The following is a 17,920-nucleotide window of genomic DNA, read 5'->3' on the forward strand; positions in this document are numbered from 1 at the left end:
AATTAGCATGATTCTTAAAATAATCTCTATTTCTAATGTCTTAGTTGGTAGTCTGTGTTGAGGGTTTATTTTCGTCCCACCACTTTCGTCCGGTTTATTTTCGTTGGTTTTTTTTCGTCGGTTTTTTCGTCACCTCCCACCACCACTCCCGCACTGGTTTTTGGGCGTCCCACAAAAAATCACCCCGTGTGCTCGATGTATTCCTCCTCCGCCGCCATCTGCTGCCTCCGCCAAGATCTGAGCCCCCCCACTTGTGGGCCGCCGCCGTCGCAGAACCCCGGGGAAGGGCAGGGTAGGGCGCCGTCTTCCTCCTCCGCCGCCATCTGGTCCCCCTCCGCTCCCATCTGCCGCCGCTGCTGATCCTAAGAGACGTCGCCTCGGATCACCAGGACCCACCCCCCCCCCCGGGCCCCCGAGGCCGAGGGGGACCCCCAGGACGTCGTCCTCTGTACTGCGCCACGCTGAAAATTAGGCCGCGATTAATCAGGGCCTATTCCATCCTCGGTTCATCCTTCCGATCTGACTATCCACGATGCCGCCGCCGGTCCGCTCTTCCTCGTACTTCTTTGAGTTCTTTCGCCTTTCCATCCGCCGCGGGCATCAGGATTATGAACTTGCGATGGTCTTGTTGTCATCCGCGGAGACAGGTTGCCTCTCATGGCAAAGCTTCTGCCTGTAGTCGCTGCTGCTGCTGCTGCTGCGTGGTTGAAGTCCATGCTCTTGGTGGCTACCCCCCTGACGGAAGGTAAGACTGCATTTTCTCTTCAAATATCTAGCTGATTAATATATCCGGTGTCTATTGTTTGCCGTTTACTGTTAAGTTGGTATTAACTAGCGCAAGTGAGTGTTGTACTGGCAGTACTAACTTACTCATGGTTGCTCACTTGTATACATGTCTTGGAGAACGTAGGTCCAAATATTCATAATGATTTTTCTGCATCACTTGCCTCACTTTTCTTGTCTGAGCACTTCAATCATAGGTTTTCCTTTAGCAATGTCTCCCAGATTTGTTGTCATAATTTTCCAGACACACTTTTAGTTCATTGTTACAATATGACCATTGATAATCAAATGATTGTACATTACCTAAGGATAGACTGTACTAGAAAATTATTGGTTTGTGAGTATGCCATAATAATTAGTAAAATTATATTAGTTGATCTTGTATGTTGTGTGGCTTTGTAACTTTGCCCGAGCATATCAATATACTTACATATATTGACTATTTTTGTACGTATACATTAAGGGGCCATGTTTTCGTTTCGCCCCGGGCCCCCGAAATCTCAGGACCGGCCCTGCCGCCGTCGCAGATCACCAGGACACCACAGTCTCGCTTTTGGGAAGTTTTTTGATGGATATTTAGTTGAGGCAGCTATTTCTAACGTGGAATAACTGTAATTTAGCTATGTGACACCGATGAATTATATAAAGTTCAGAAATGCATGTATGTCGATTTAATTTAATGGACATGATCTTTTAGGTTGATTTCAGCTGAGCAATAGGAAACATGGGTGCAGAGTAAGGATTGCATTGGCGCACCATGCCCTTCTCGGGCGACATCTCTTGAGAAAGCGATAAGGGCATTCGCTAACGATCCAATACATAATATGATTGTACCAGTGCTGGGGACAAGTTCTGACTCTTTATGAGAGAGGCATGTGGTTTTTACAATCTAATCACTTGGGAGAAAGGTTTTGGGATCAGATATCGGAAATGCAGGTCAAATGTTGAGAGGACAAAATGTAATTAGGAAATAGTGTGTCCATATGTGGTGAGTTTTATTTCACTGCGACATATTTCAGTTTTTGGACAGTGTGTGGATGTGTGTGAGTTGAGTTCTAAGAAGCATTTTTTTCTCATGTTGACAACATGCAGGGTAAAGCAGTTGTGTAGAACACACGATCTTGCCGGCGTTAGTACCCTGCTCTAATAAATTGCTTAGATCAGAGCACAGGGGTTAAGAAGTACATGAGGCTGCAATTTGACAGTGAGTCTGAGGAGAACTACGTCGAGGAGATGACAAGAAATGTACGTTGATTTTTTATGAAAGAAATACATAGTTTCTGCTGTGAGCACATTCATTTTTATTAGTAGAACTATTGAGTTTTACTATGTGATTTACATCTAATTGTTATAGGGGAGTCCGCTAATGAGAGCTAACCTGGCCACTGAATGGCATGCGATCAAGACATACACAAGCGCTATGTTTGATGAAAATTAGATCTTGTATGAGTGTGGACTGTGGAGCATACCGAAGTTGAAGAGATTGAGAAACACAAGTCATGTCCTGGAGGTATGATCTTGTGCGCTTTGCTCGCTGTTTATTTGTATGCAGCAGAATATATCAGGTTGTGTGAGAGAGTGAACTTACTTCAGTGATAAATAATGGCAAGTGCTGGACTTCATGCGTGTGAAGCGATGCTCACAACATAGGAACCAATTGCATATAATCTGTTCTCCTACATGCACTTCAGAATGTGCATAGAGCTTGTTCGGCTTGGGGACACAAATTTTGATGCGTACGATTGTCTGGTTTATTTGTTGAAGGCAAATTTGGTGGACATGAAACTTTTTGCCGAGGTGAGAGATGGGATTAGTTTGGAAGACCGGCTTGCTGAAAATGGAGTAGTTGTCAAGCTGTTGAAAATACATACTATGTGTAGATCGTAAAACTCAAGAGCATCCAACAAATGCTGGTAGTGGTGACAATGTTTCAGTAATATACCAGGAAACAGGTTAGCATAACTATCAGTGCCAGGCTACCAGCTACAAGGAAAGAGAATGATTGGCCAATGACCAGCAGGGAGAAAGCCCCTTAGGAAGGATTGGGTAAGAGGACCAATTTCTGCAGCATTTTCTGCCGCCATAGTCACAAAAGGACTACATGGACAGACAGAGGTGATTCTCCGAAACATCTTGCAAACTGGGCAGGTGCAATAGCTATGGCGTCGAGGGACAGAAAAGGAACAATTTTACCAAGCCCATAGAATTTAGATTGCCAACGGAAACTAAAATGAGTGCAAATTATGAGACCCTTTTTTGGTTAGTAGTTAGTTTTACTTTCTCAATACTCGAGTCAAGATTCTTCCTAATGGTCACCATGGGATCGACAAAACTCTTTAGGTGGCGGAGAAGTTTGATATGAGCCTCTAAGGTACTCTTCGACCTAGCTGAAAATGATGTTCTTTTAGAGGGTATCCTGGCGGATCATAGGAATATTTACTTTGCTTCCATTTCTATTTATACAGGTTGACGATTCTGAAGTTATTGGGTTTTTGCTTCCAACTGAAATGATTCCTTTATATCTGAGTACTATGGAGATGGGCTGTGAACTTACCAGAACAGTATGAACTCAACTCCTTCTCTGAATTTAATTCTTCTATGATGCTTTCCAAAGCCGACGATGACCACGCTGTGGACCCACATGGCAGAGGAAGGGGATGCCCGAGACTGAGACGATGACGGTGGTCGCAAAGCACAGCTGCAGGAGTGGACAACAGAGACAAACACTCCCTTGGATTCGTCGTGATTCTGGAATGGGAGGAAGGTCGCTGCTGCTACCGCCCATGAAGCTGACGATGATCAGTGGCCGTCATGCAGCGGCGAGGTGGCGGTTGTGGAGGGGAAGGGGGAGGGGAGGGTAGACGCGCGGGCGAAAACCCACACGGTGAAGGAAGGGGATGCCTCAGGTGGCGACGGTCATGACGGTCATTATATTGTGATATGTTATTTGCATATAAATGATTCAGGGGACCCTGGTGAGTCGTTTAGATTTCTCTAGTAAGTTGTTTAGATTGCTCCCTGCTCATGTCCGACTGGTCGGTTTAGTTCCTGAATTGTAGCTTCCCCGGTATGTTGGGTAATTCACAGTCCTACTCATTTGATAGTGTATTGATGCGTGACAACTACGTAATGAGTGCATGTTGTTCAAGTGCTTATCTTTTTCTGTTAAACCATTTGTCATCTAGGAATTCTTCATTTTGTAATATAGAGTAGTAAACGAATTTGCTAGGGAATCATATGCACTATTTTTGTAGCTTGAATAATTCGCTATGTTCTAATTTGAAATTATGTTGGCAAATCGTTTGATGTGCTGTCTGTTGCAGATTGTTCGAAGATGGGGCCCATCTCTTTCTAAACTGCAAAGAAGTGAAGGAGCAATGGTATGCCTTGCTGCTGGAGGAAATCCGGATCAGAGTGTAATTCAGCACATGACGTCATGAGAAAAATTCTGAGGTTGCGGAGAAGGATAAGTTGCTCACTATTTGAGTGTGGGCCGAGCAAATTTTGAAACAGACTGTCTGATCCTCAAGCAGGCTGTGAGCTTTGCTGCTGGGTATTTTTTTATGTGATATCAAGTACGCACTACTATAAGCGTACTTTATTCATTGATTGAGGCTAGAGTGATTCATGCTCCAAGGGGATGTAACCAGCCATCTAATGTGCTGGCAGCTTTGGGTGCAGGATTAGACAATGGTGATCATGTTGAATGGTTCTCAGACTACTTTGAGGTTGTAGCTAGCCCATGCTGTAACCGGCGATTTAGCCGTGTACTCCCTCCGTTTCTAAATATAAATCTTTTTAAAGTATAGATTCACTCATTTTGCTCGGTATGTAGTCCTTTGTTGAGAATTATATTTGGAAACAGAGGGAGTATTAAATATCAACCATGAGGACAGTGATACGGGAGCTGGCCATCTAACCATGTCTGCATACATTTCAAAATGCATTTGAACAAAATGGATAAATTTCATGCAAACAAGCTGGAATTCATTAAGTTTAGATATAATAATTTACATAAATTTAATGATATTTCGTCCGTTCTACTAAAAACTGAAAATATAAAACCTTAGACTAACTTGTAGCGGACGGCGGCCGGTGGCCTCGTAGGTGTGGCCAGGGCTGGATTTATGTTTAAGCACTGGTGTCAGTTCACACCGACTACCTGCAGAAATACATTAGGGATAGTTATTGTACTCACTTAATGACACCGTCACATATTATACTGAAGGTGCAAACATATTAACGACCCCAAACGACTTGTTTTTCTAGCTCTGTCCCTGAGAGTGGCCGCCCCGGCCGCACCTCCATCGTCGTCCGTGCCGTCGTCGTTGTCTTGGAAAGGCGCGGCAGGCCTGCCCGGCAACTGCTTGGCGCTTGGGGAGGATCCGCTGCCTGGCTGCGGCCTTGCCCCTTCCCGTTTTTATAGTTTAATCCTCTTTTGTGAATTACTTAAGTTCAATCACAAGCGAAAAATTTCAGTCTATTAGTTAACATGTCTATCCATGTTTCTTCGAAGTTATAAAAATTGACCTACTCTTATGTCATTTGTAAGACAATGCCTTAAGCAAAGGGAACGAGCCTCAGTTAATGTATCTAGGTAGGCCATGATCCTTTGTTTGGATAACTATTTGTGCAAGAGCAAGAAGCTTGGGTTTACAAATAAAAGTGACACTTGGATTTCTAGGCTGTCTACACCTTTTGCTAGGGCCTTCATTATGGATGATGGTGTAAACTTGTTTCAAGGAGATACACAAAAGTGGATCAAAAGAGTATCATATTACAAGAGAGTGAATTGTTTTTTTTAAGATAAGAAGAAAATGAGTGGATGTTTGCATTTTTCGCCTTTATGAGGGAAATGTCATATGCTTTTTTATATAGTGAAAAATATCACATACCATAACAAGTCATTTCTATAGAGCAACTACCAACAAGTGATTTACAGGTGAGCCTACAATTTATTAAATTGGGATGGGACTCACTCTACTAAAAAGCATGATGCCACTCACTCTGACTAAAAACGTTCACCTGCTCGCATTTAGCAACTGACCAATTAAGTATACGTGTTTATATGTTCACTTTAGATCTTTGGATGATGCTTTGAAAATGTTGATTGACAAAGCTTTATAATATACTGGACTGAAAACTCGTTGATTTTACAAAATGAAAAGAGATGCATACAAATAATTATTTTTCTATATATATTTCTTGCACAGGATAATACAAATGGTGTATTTATATTATTATTTTGTAGAGTATGAGAGGGGTTAAGATGGACAAAGGAATCCATTAACAAGAATATCAAGGCGACATCGTTGCAAAGGACAAAAAATTCATCGAATTTTATACAACAATACATGTGCACACACATAATCAGAACAAAATTAAAGGCCATCAAGTAGATTTTAATAATTTATAATATATTTTTAGTTGGATCATCGATTTATGTGTATACATCGTCAATTTACTTTTTTGTTATCAGTTTACATTACAAGTGAAATAGACTTCAATTATTATGCAATTGTGTCCATGCTATATTGTCTCTTCCTGTGATATTTTACATGGATTATTTTATATACCTTCAGCAAAATATTTCAGAAGCCCGTGGCAACGCACGGGCATACTACTAGTAAACGGAATAAGAGCAGACTAAGGCATAGCCTAGTGGTGGGAAGCAGTGTCGGACCTAGGAATTGAAGTTAGCTGAGGCGAACATTTAACGTCTAATTTTTTTCGGCACAAATGCAACACTATTCAACCAAAACTCATACTCCTTCCGTTCGTAAATATAAGTCTTTTTGTAGATCCCTATGCGGACTACATACGAAGCAAAATGAGTGAATCCATATTTGAAAACCCGTCTATATATCCGTATGTATTTCGTATTGAAATTTCTAAAAAAAATTATATTTGGGAATGGAGGAAGTAGCATTCAACAAAAAAAGAATAAAAAAGATTTTAAAGACTCTTGGTGCTTAAAATGCTCACTTATGTCACAATATGATTCCATTTTAATTTCCAGACGAGATTTGGGGAACGGCTGGGTCTGGCTAGGTCGAGGGGAACGGCTGGAAGCGATTTCTCTATCGATTGGGTGTAAAAAAGAATAAAAAAGATTTCCTTCTCTACCGTTCATCGATTGCAGTATAGATCGATTGGGCACTTGGGCCGGGCTGTAGTAACTAGAAAGAAGTTTATTTTTCACCCTCAAATGTGACCTGAGGGACAAATACCCCCTGAACTTAAATTTGGTACAATTTCAACCCTCAAATCCTTAATACCGGGTAAATCTTCCTCTTAAATGGTTTTGCTGATGACTTATCAGATTTTAGACGGTTTTGACTCTTTTGATGTGGCAGCGGACTAGTTTTCTTGTTCATCCTCGCTCCATTCTTTTTTCTTCAATTTGCAATTGATGTCTAACTAGACGATGGTGACGAGGGCGCCGCCATAGAGGTTGCTGCCATCCAAAATCCTCAACGTTAGCTTTCTTCCTCGTTCATGGTTTGCCTCTTCCTCCAAATCCCCGGTCGTAAGTGCTGAGTGCACCTCACTCCTCATCCACGGCAAAAAAACGTGTCTCCACTGTTTGGGGATGCCGCGACAGGGCCCTTCCAGCCAACGAGCATGCCGAGCAGCATGTCCTCCCGTTGGCTGGCCATGAGGTCAAACACGGCACCCTCCTGCTATCGCATAGCTTGACCAGGGCACCAGGCAGACCTTCCCGCATAAGCAGAGGACCTCCACGACGTCCCAGTTGAACCGCCCGTCCCGCATCGACGACCTGTGACAGGGTTGTTAGGGAACGTTGCGGGAACGTTGCAGAAAACAAAAATTTTCCTACGGTTTCACCAAGATCCATCTATGAGTTCATCTAGCAACGAGTGATTGGATGCATCTACATACCTTTGTAGATCGCGAGCGGAAGCGTTCAAAGAACGGGGATGAGGTAGTCGTACACGACGTGATCCAAATCACCGGAGATCCTAGCGCCGAACGGACGGCACCTCCGCGTTCAACACACGTACGGTCAGCGTAACGTCTCCTCCTTCTTGATCCAGCAAGGGGAGAGGAGAGGTTGAGGAAGATGGCTCCAGCAGCAGCACGACGGCGTGATGGTGGTGGAGCTGCAATACTCCGGCAGGGCTTCGCTAAGCTCTATGGAGGAAGAGGAGGTGTTGGAGAGGGAGAGGGAGGCACCAAAGGCAAAGTATGAAGTCCTCCATCTCCCACTATATATGGCCTAGGGGGGGGCGCCGGCCCTAGGAGATCCAATCTCCTAGGGGGGCGGCGGCCAAGGGAGGATTCCCTCCCCCCCAAGGCACCTAGGGGGTGCCTTCCCCTTGTGGGACTCTTCCCTTCTTGAACCCTAGGCGCATGGGCCTCTTGGGGCTGGTGCCCTTGGCCCATGTAGGCCAAGGCGCACCCCCTACAGCCCATGTGCCCCCCGGGGCAGGTGGCCCCACCCGGTGGACCCCCGGGACCCTTCCGGTGGTCCCGGTACAATACCGGTGACCCCGAAACTTGTCCCGATGGCCGAAACAGCACTTCCTATATATAATTCTTTACCTCCGGACCATTCCGGAACTCCTCGTGACGTCCGGGATCTTATCCGGGACTCCGAACAACATTCGGGTTACTGCATATACATATCCCTACAACCCTAGCATCATCGAACCTTAAGTGTGTAGACCCTACGGGTTCGGGAGACACGTAGACATGACCGAGACGGTTCTCCGGCCAATAACCAACAGCGGGATCTGGATACCCATGTTGGCTCCCACATGCTCCATGATGATCTCATCGGATGAACCACGATGTCGAGGATTCAAGCAACCCCGTATACAATTCCCTTTGCCAGTCGGTATGTTACTTGCCCGAGATTCGATCGTCGGTATCCCAATACCTCATTCAATCTCGTTACCGGCAAGTCACTTTACTCGTACCGTAATGCATGATCCCGTGACTAGACACTTGGTCACTTTGAGCTCATAATGATGATGCATTACCGAGTGGGCCCAGTGATACCTCTCCGTCATACGGAGTGACAAATCCCAGTCTTGATCCGTGTCAACCCAACAGACACTTTCGGAGATACCCGTAGTATACCTCTATTGTCACCCAGTTACGTTGTGACGTTTGGTACACCCAAAGTACTCCTACGGTATCCGGGAGTTACACGATCTCATGGTCTAAGGAAAAGATACTTGACATTGGAAAAACTCTAGCAAACGAACTATACGATCTTGTGCTATGTTTAGGATTGGGTCTCGTCCATCACATCATTCTCCTAATGATGTCATCATTCTCCTAATGATGTGATCTCGTTATCAATGACATCCAATGTCCATAGTCAGGAAACCATGACTATCTGTTGATCAACGAGCTAGTCAACTAGAGGCTTACTAGAGACATGTTGGTGTCTGTTATTCACACATGTATTACGATTTCCGGATAACACAATTATAGCATGAATAAAGACAATTATCATGAACAAGGAAATATAATAATAATGCTTTTATTATTGCCTCTAGGGCATATTTCCAACAGTCTCCCACTTGCACTAGAGTCAATAATCTAGTTACATCGTGATGAATCGAACACCCATGGAATTCTGGTGTTGATCATGTTTTGCCCTAGGGAGAGGTTTAGTCAACGGATCTGCTACATTCAGGTCCGTATGTACTTTACAAATCTCTATGTCTCCATCTTGAACATTTTCACGAATGGAGTTGAAGCGACGCTTGATGTGCCTTGTCTTCTTGTGAAACCTGGGCTCCTTGGCAAGTGCAATGGCTCCAATGTTGTCACAAAAGAGTTTGATTAGCCCCGACGCATTGGGTATGACTCCTAGGTCGGTGATGAACTCCTTCACCCAAATTGCTTCATGTGTTGCCTCCGAGGCTGCCATGTACTCCGCTTCACATGTAGATCCCGCCACGACGCTCTGCTTGCAACTGCACTAGCTCACTGCCCCACCATTCAAAATATACACGTATCCGGTTTGTGACTTAGAGTCATCCAGATCTGTGTCGAAGCTAGCGTCGACGTAACCCTTTACGACGAGCTCTTCGTCACCTCCATAAACGAGAAACATTTCCTTAGTCCTTTTCAGGTACTTCAGGATATTCTTGACCGCTGTCCAGTGTTCCTTGCCGGGATTACTTTGGTACCTTCCTACCAAACTTACGGCAAGGTTTACATCAGGTCTGGTACACAGCATGGCATACATAATAGAACCTATGGCTGAGGCATAGGGGATGACACTCATCTCTTCTATCTCTTCTGCCGTGGTCGGACATTGAGCTGAGCTCAATTTCATACCTTGTAACACAGGTAAGAACCCCTTCTTAGCCTGATCCATATTGAACTTCTTCAATATCTTCTCAAGGTATGTGCTTTGTGAAAGACCTATGAGGCGTCTTGATCTATCTCTATGGATCTTGATGCCTAATATATAAGCAGCTTCTCCAAGGTCCTTCATTGAAAAACTCTTATTCAAGTAGGCCTTGATGTTGTACAAGAGTTCTATATCATCTCCCATCAAAAGTATGTCATCTACATATAATATGAGAAATGCTACAGAGCTCCCACTCACTTTCTTGTAAACGCAGGCTTCTCCACAAGTCTGCGTAAACCCAAACGCTTTGATCATCTCATCAAAGCGAATGTTCCAACTCCGAGATGCTTGCACCAGCCCATGAATCGAGCGTTGGAGCTTGCACACCTTGTTAGCATTTTTCGGATCGATAAAACCTTCCGGCTGCATCATATACAATTCTTCCTTAAGGAAACCATTAAGGAATGCCGTTTTGATGTCCATTTGCCATATCTCATAATCATAGTATGCGGCAACTGCTAACATAATTCGGACGGACTTCAGCTTCGCTACTGGTGAGAAAGTCTCATCGTAGTCAACCCCTTGAACTTGTCGATAACCCTTAGCGACAAGCCGAGCTTTATAGATGGTCACATTACCATCCGCGTCTGTCTTCTTCTTAAAGATCCATTTATTTTTTATGGCTCGCCGCTCAACAGGCAAGTCAGTCAAAGTCCATACTTCGTTTTCATACATGGATCCTATCTCGGATTTCATGGCTTCTAGCCATTTGTCGGAATCCGGGCCCGCCATCGCTTCTTCATAGTTCGAAGGTTCACCGTTGTCTAACAACATGATTTCCAAGACAGGGTTGCCGTACCATTCTGGTGACAACGTGTCCTCGTGGACCTACGAAGTTCAGTAGCAACTTGATCTGAAGTTTCATGATCATCATCATTAACTTCCTCTCTAGTCGGTGCAGGCACCTCAGGAACATTTTCTTGAGTTGCGCCATTTTCCGGTTCAAGAGGTAACACTTCATCAAGTTCTACTTTCCTCCCACTTACTTCTTTCGAGAGAAACTCTTTCTCCAGAAAGAATCCATTCTTGGCAACAAAGATCTTGCCTTCGGATCTGAGGTAGAAGGTATACCCAATAGTTTCTTTAGGGTATCGTATGAAGACGCATTTTTCTGACTTGGGTTCGAGCTTTTCAGGTTGAAGTTTCTTGACATAAGCATCGCATCCCCAAACTTTTAGAAATGACAGCTTAGGTTTCTTCCCAAACCATAATTCAAACGGTGTCGTCTCAACGGATTTCGACGGAGCCCTATTTAAAGTGAATGCGGCAGTCTCTAAAGCATAGCCCCAAAAAGATAGCGGTAAATCAGTAAGAGACATCATAGATCGCACCATATCTAATAGAGTGCGATTACGACGTTCGGACACACCATTACGCTGAGGTGTTCCAGGCGGCGTGAGTTGTGAAACTATTCCACATTTCCTTAAGTGTGTGCCAAATTCGTGACTCAAGTATTCTCCTCCACGATCTGATCGCAAAAACTTGATTTTCCTGTCACGTTGATTCTCAACCTCACTCTGAAATTCTTTGAACTTTTCAAAGGTCTCAGACTTGTGTTTCATTAAGTAGACATGCCCATATCTACTCAAGTCATCAGTGAGGGTGAGAACATAACAATAGCCACCGCGAGCCTCAACACTCATTGGACCGCACACATCCGTATGTATGATTTCCAATAAGTTGGTTGCTCGCTCCATTGTTCCTGAGAACGGAGTCTTGGTCATTTTACCCATGAGGCATGGTTCGCACGTGTCAAATGATTCATAATCAAGAGACTCTAAAAGTCCATCTGCATGGAGCTTCTTCATGCGTTTGACACCTATGTGACCAAGGCGGCAGTGCCACAAGTATGTGGGACTATCATTATCAACCTTACATCTTTTGGTTTTCACACTATGAACATGTGTAGTATTACGCTCGATAAAGAATAAACCATTCACCATCGGAGCATGACCATAAAACATATCTCTCATATAAATAGAACAACCATTATTCTCGGATTTAAATGAGTAGCCATCTCGAATTAAACGAGATCCCGATACAATGTTCATGCTTAAAGCTGGCACTAAATAACCATTATTAAGGTTTAAAACTAATCCCGAAGGTAAATGTAGAGGTAGCATGCCGACGGCGATCACATTGACCTTGGAACCATTCCCGACGCGCAACGTCACCTCGTTCTTTGCCAGTTTCCGCTTATTCCGCAGCTCCTGGTTTGAGTTACAAATATGAGCAACTGCACCGGTATCAAATACCCAGGAGCTACTACGGACACTGGTAAGGTACACATCAATTACATGTATATCACATATACCTTTTGTTTTGCCGGCCTTCTTGTCTGCTAAGTATTTGGGGCAGTTCCGCTTCCAGTGACCACTTCCCTTGCAATAAAAGCACTCAGTCTCGGGCTTGGGTCCATTCTTTGGCTTCTTCCCAGCAGCTTGCTTACCGGGCGCGGCAACTCCCTTGCCGTCCTTCTTGAAGTTCTTTTTACCCTTGCCCTTCTTGAACTTAGTGGTTTTATTGACCATCAACACTTGATGTTCCTTCTTGACTTCTACCTCTGCTGATTTCAGCATTGCAAATACCTCAGGAATGGTCTTTTCCATCCCCTGCATATTGAAGTTCATCAAAAAGCTCTTGTAGCTTGGTGGAAGAGACTGGAGGATTCTGTCAATGACCGCATCATCCGGGAGATTAACTCCCAGCTGAGTCAAGCGATTATGTAACCCAAACATAGTGAGTATGTGCTCACTGACAGAACTATTTTCCTCCATCTTACAGCTGAAGAATTTGTCGGAGACTTCATATCTCTCGATCCGGGCATGAGCTTGGAAAACCATTTTCAGCTCTTCGAACATCTCATATGCTCCATGTCTCTCAAAACGCTTTTGGAGCCCCGGCTCTAAACTGTAAAGCATGCCGCACTGAACGAGGGAGTAGTCATCAGCACGTGTCTGCCAAGCGTTCATAACGTCTTGGTTCTGTGGGACAGGCGGGTCACCTAGCGGTGCTTGTAGGACATAATCTTTCTTGGCAGCTATGAGGATGATCCTCAGGTTCCGGACCCAGTCCGTATAGTTGCTGCCATCGTCTTTCAGCTTGGTTTTCTCTAGGAACGCGTTGAAGTTGAGGACTACGTTGGCCATTTGATCTACAAGACATATTGTAAAGATTTTAGACTAAGTTCATGATAATTAAGTTCATCTAATCAAATTATTCAATGAACTCCCACTTAGATAGACATCCCTCTTCTAGTCATCTAAGTATAACACGATCCGAGTCAAATAGGCCGTGTCCGATCATCACGTGAGACGGACTAGTCAACCTCGGTGAACATCTTCATGTTGATCGTATCTTCTATACGACTCATGCTCGACCTTTCGGTCTTCTGTGTTCCGAGGCCATGTCTGTACATGCTAGGCTCGTCAAGTCAACCTAAGTGTTTGCATGTGTAAATCTGTCTTACACCCGTTGTATGTGAACGCCTGAATCAAACACCCGATCATCACGTGGTGCTTTGAAACAACGAACTGTCGCAACGGTGCACAGTTAGGGAAACACTTTCTTGAAATTATTATGAGGGATCATCTTATTTACTACCGTCGTTCTAAGTAAACAAGATGTACAAAACATGATTAACATCACATGCAATCAAATAATAATAGTGACATGATATGGCCAATATCACATAGCTCCTTTGATCTCCATCTTGGGGCTCCATGATCATCTTTTCACCGGCATGACACCATGATCTCCATCATCATGATCTCCATCATCGTGTCTCCATGAAGTTGCTCGCCAACTATTACTTCTACTACTATGGCTAACGCGTTTAGCAATAAAGTAAAGTAATTTACATGGCGTTTCTCAATGACACGCAGGTCATACAAAAAATAAAGACAACTCCTATGGCTCCTGCCGGTTGTCATACTCATCGACATGCAAGTCGTGATTCCTATTACAATAGTATGAACATCTCATACATCACATATATATCATTCATCATTCATCACAACTTTGGCCATATCATATCACAAAGCACTTGCTGCAAAAACAAGTTAGACGTCCTCTAATTGTTGTTGCAAGTTTTACGTGGCTGAATTAGGGTTCTAGCAAGAACGTTTTCTTACCTACGTGAAAACCACAACGTGATTTGTCAACTTCTATTTACCCTTCATAAGGACCCTTTTCATCGAATCCGCTCCAACTAAAGTAGGAGAGACAGACACCCGCCAGCCACCTTATGCAACTACTGCATGTTAGTCGGTGGAACCGGTCTCACGTAAGCATACGTGTAAGGTTGGTCCGGGCCGCTTCATCCCACAATACCGTTGAAGCAAGATAAGACTAGTAGCGGCAAGAAAGTTGACAACATCTACGCCCACAAAAAATTGTGTTCTACTCGCGTAATAAGAACTACGCATAAACCTGGCTCATGATGCCACTGTTGGGGAACGTAGCAGAAAACAAAAATTTTCCTACGGTTTCACCAAGATCCATCTATGAGTTCATCTAGCAACGAGTGATTGGATGCATCTACATACCTTTGTAGATCGCGAGCGGAAGCGTTCAAAGAACGGGGATGAGGTAGTCGTACACGACGTGATCCAAATCACCGGAGATCCTAGCGCCGAACGGACGGCACCTCCGCGTTCAACACACGTACGGTCAGCGTAACGTCTCCTCCTTCTTGATCCAGCAAGGGGAGAGGAGAGGTTGAGGAAGATGGCTCCAGCAGCAGTACGACGGCGTGGTGGTGGTGGAGCTGCAGTACTCCGGCAGGGCTTCGCTAAGCTCTATGGAGGAAGAGGAGGTGTTGGAGAGGGAGAGGGAGGCACCAAAGGCAAAAGTATGAAGTCCTCCATCTCCTCCACTATATATATGGGTGCCTAGGGGGGGGGGGGCGCCGGCCCTAGGAGATCCAATCTCCTAGGGGGGCGGCGGCCAAGGGAGGATTCCCTCCCCCCAAGGCACCTAGGGGGTGCCTTCCCCTTGTGGGACTCTTCCCCTTTGAAACCCTAGGCGCATGGGCCTCTTGGGGCTGGTGCCCTTGGCCCATGTAGGCCAAGGCGCACCCCCTACAGCCCATGTGGCCCCCGGGGCAGGTGTCCCCACCCGGTGGACCCCGAGACCCTTCCGGTGGTCCCGGTACAATACCGATGACCCCGAAACTTGTCCCGATAGCCGAAACAGCACTTTCTATATATAATTCTTTACCTCCGGACCATTACGGAACTCCTCGTGACGTCCGGGATCTCATCCGGGACTCCGAAGAACATTCGGGTTACTGCATATACATATCTTTACAACCCTAGCGTCACCGAACCTTAAGTGTGTAGACCCTACGGGTTCGGGAGACAAGCAGACATGACCGAGACGACTCTTCGGTCAATAACCATCAGCGGGATCTGGATACCCATGTTGGCTCCCACATGCTCCACGATGATCTCATCGGATGAACCACGATGTCGAGGATTCAAGCAACCCCGTATACAATTCCCTTTGTCAACCGGTATGTTACTTGCCCGAGATTCGATCGTCGGTATCCCAATACCTCGTTCAATCTCGTTACCGGCAAGTCACTTTACTCGTACCGTAATGCATGATCCCGTGACCAGACACTTGGTCACTTTGAGCTCATAATGATGATGCATTACCGAGTGGGCCCAGTGATACCTCTCCGTCATATGGAGTGACAAATTCCAGTCTTGATCCGTGTCAACCCAACAGACACTTTCGGAGATACCCGTAGTATACCTTTATTGTCACCCAGTTACGTTGTGACGTTTGGTACACCCAAAGCACTCCTACGGTATCCGGGAGTTACACGATCTCATGGTCTAAGGAAAGGATACTTGACATTGGAAAAACTCTAGCCAACGAACTATACGATCTTATGCTATGTTTAGGATTGGGTCTTGTCCATCACATCATTCTCCTAATGATGTGATCTCGTTATCAATGACATCCAATGTCCATAGTCAGGAAACCATGACTATCTGTTGATCAACGAGCTAGTCAACTAGAGGCTTACTAGGGACATGTTGGTGTCTGTTATTCACACATGTATTACGATTTCCGGATAACACAATTATAGCATGAATAAAGACAATTATCATGAACAAGGAAATATAATAATAATGCTTTTATTATTGCCTCTAGGGCATATTTCCAACAAGGGTCCACTATCGCCCCGAAGCACGCGCTTACAAGCTCGTAGCCAGCGCCCACACAGGCCGCGACGCACACACGGCTGTGCGCCGCGCCTGTCGCGAGGACGAGCCGCCCCGCCGCGGCCATGGACTGGAGCAGCAGTCAGCAGGAGAGGAGCTATGGGTGGCGGAGCGCCGAGGGCGGCGACGGCATCATCAGCGTCGGCAGCCCGTCCCACCGTGCGACGATCAGGTCGCAGGCCAGGAAGGAAGCATCGTAGTCGCCGGCGCCCTCGAGGGGTGCGTAGAGCGAGAGGAACTATAGGAACGGCGTCACGTACAGGAGGAGGCGCTACGGGCAGCAGACAGCGTGCATCAGGAACAGGCGAGCTTTACACTGTATGCGCACCCAAATCCATGCCACGCACATGATCTTGGCTCAAAACCGTCTAAAATCAAAGCAAAACCACTTAAGGGGAAGATTTACCCGGTATTAAGGATTTGAGGGTTGAAATTGTACCAAATTTGAGTTCAGGGGGGTATTTGTCCCTCGGGTCATATTTGAGGGTGAAAAATGAACTTCTTTCTAGTAACTATAAAACGTAGCCCAGTCCACCAGCGGACGAGCACAAATCTCTTTCTCCTCAACACTTCGGTGCAGTCACAAAAACAAAGAAACAGTGCCGCGACCGCTGGCATTTTGTGTTCTGATGCCTGCCGGAGGAAAGATACGTAGGTAGGGTTCGATACTGCGCTGCCGTCGACCCAGGGCGGCCGCCCCTCCTCGCCCCAATGGTGGGTCTGCCACTGGTGGAAAGTGGCTGATGCCTTCCCACCCACCCAGGTTTAAGGCATGGTACTTGCAATTTGAATTTGTTGCACCAATTATACTGTATGGGGTTTCCTTACAGTCTTTCTGTCAAAAAAAAACCTCGAGCCCTGGGTGGTAGCGATAGGTGCGTGGGCAGATAGGGAGTAATCATTGTACTTTCCTTTCTTGACGGGTGGAGTGCACTTGTGTGTGCAACGAGAGCTTTGTAAACTGTACATGGGGATTCTTTTACCCCTTTCTTTCTTCAATATATGATACGCACACTCATGCGTATTCGAGAAAAAAAAACAAAGATTGCCCTCGTAAAAAAAAAGAACAATTTCATGGTGGACTCTACTAAGACAAACCTCACCCACTCGATGAAGTTGTAATTATGCAATAACAAACGTATAGTGGTAGCATGAGGACCGGGTCCAACCTAGAAGCAAGAAGAAAGAATAGAAGACACCCCATTAGCCAAGGCTCTGCCCTCCCCTTCACACTTCTTGGGAGTCGTAAATCAACGTTTCATCATGCGCATCACCCCTTCAAGGATCAGTGTGCCTCCCCAAACCAGAGCTACACTATTGCCCGGGCCTACAAGGGTCTATTGTCGGTGGAGGTTTCTGGCACTGCCACACGATGATATGATAAGCAACATCTTGCGTGATGCGGTAGATGGTCATGTCGTATCGTGCGTTTTCACGATAGCGTAGATACCATCACGGATCATGTCATGCTAAGGGTAGTCCCGACCATGAGGGTACTGCCAAG

General features: G+C 45.4%; 1 long non-coding RNA gene across 1 annotated transcript; it reads left to right on the forward strand.

Annotated features, from left to right (window-relative positions):
* Window positions 1-2,398: 2,398 nt before the first annotated feature.
* Window positions 2,399-4,513, forward strand: LOC125549271. Its single transcript, XR_007301297.1, has 4 exons — window positions 2,399-3,154; window positions 3,249-3,344; window positions 3,432-3,758; window positions 4,107-4,513. It is a non-coding gene; the product is annotated as an uncharacterized LOC125549271 (long non-coding RNA).
* Window positions 4,514-17,920: the final 13,407 nt, after the last annotated feature.

Source organism: Triticum urartu, chromosome 3 (genome assembly GCF_003073215.2).
Source record: "Triticum urartu cultivar G1812 chromosome 3, Tu2.1, whole genome shotgun sequence".
In the NCBI taxonomy this organism is placed as follows: domain Eukaryota; kingdom Viridiplantae; phylum Streptophyta; class Magnoliopsida; order Poales; family Poaceae; genus Triticum; species Triticum urartu.